Here is a 1,085-nt window from a genome sequence, read left to right on the forward strand (position 1 = left end):
TAAAATATACTAAAAGTACTTTTACACCAAAAAATTGTACAATAACACACAAAATATAAAAAGTAAAATAATTTTAATTAAATATAATAAAGAAAAAAAATGACAAAAAAAACAAAACAAAAAATTTGAAAACTATGACAATAAAATACAAAATGAATAAAATTATAAAAATGAAAACAATAAATAAATAAAATAAAATAGTTTTTTATTTCTGTTTTATTTTGTAAGCTAACCTTTATATAGCTAGCCGTTCCTTTAGCATGCTAGCTAGCATAGCTCGACCGTTGGCCTGCTATCTGACCGTTAGTTATTTTATCCGTTAAACCGGGCAGTTTAATCTATAAATACCTTGTCAAACACTGAGTTGACGTCGTAAAAAACAGATTTATTGGGATAAAAATGAAGCTGAGGACATTTTAAATCTCGCTGACCTGAACCGAAGAGCGAGTGAGAGGGACCGGAGACGAAAAAAGGCACTTCTGCTGTTAGATTTCAAAATAAAAGCGTCGTAAAAACGCGTATTAGAAAACTCTGATTAGAAAACGTGAGCTCTGTTTTATTGGAGGGAATCTTTTACCAGAGGAAGACTTTACACTCTACAGTTACAACATAGTATTTTTATTTTGTTTATTTTGAGCTTTTAAGACGTCATTTATTTTCATATGGTTTATTCTGAAGGGTAGAATCACTGTGGATGTTTTTCCGGTTTGACGCTGACATCGTTGCCACACTGTGAAGGCTCCGTTCTCCAATCTGCCCGATAAAAGGTTCCGGAAACACTGAGAGGTATTTAAAATAACTAAATAACAATGTTACAATATAAAATGTCTAATTTAAAACTTAGTTTTTTAATTAATTTTCAAATGTATTCAAATTAAAAAAACATATCTTTATGAATCAATAAATCTGAAGAACTCAAAAAACTACAAAACTGCAATTATTTAGTTTATTTAGTTTAATTAATTCAGTGATTTTTAACTTCACACAGACACACACACACACACACACAGACAGACACACACACACACACAGACAGACACACACACACACACACAGACAGACACACACACACACACAGACAGACA

This window comes from Etheostoma cragini, unplaced genomic scaffold (genome assembly GCF_013103735.1).
Source record: "Etheostoma cragini isolate CJK2018 unplaced genomic scaffold, CSU_Ecrag_1.0 ScbMSFa_1240, whole genome shotgun sequence".
NCBI classification, from domain to species: domain Eukaryota; kingdom Metazoa; phylum Chordata; class Actinopteri; order Perciformes; family Percidae; genus Etheostoma; species Etheostoma cragini.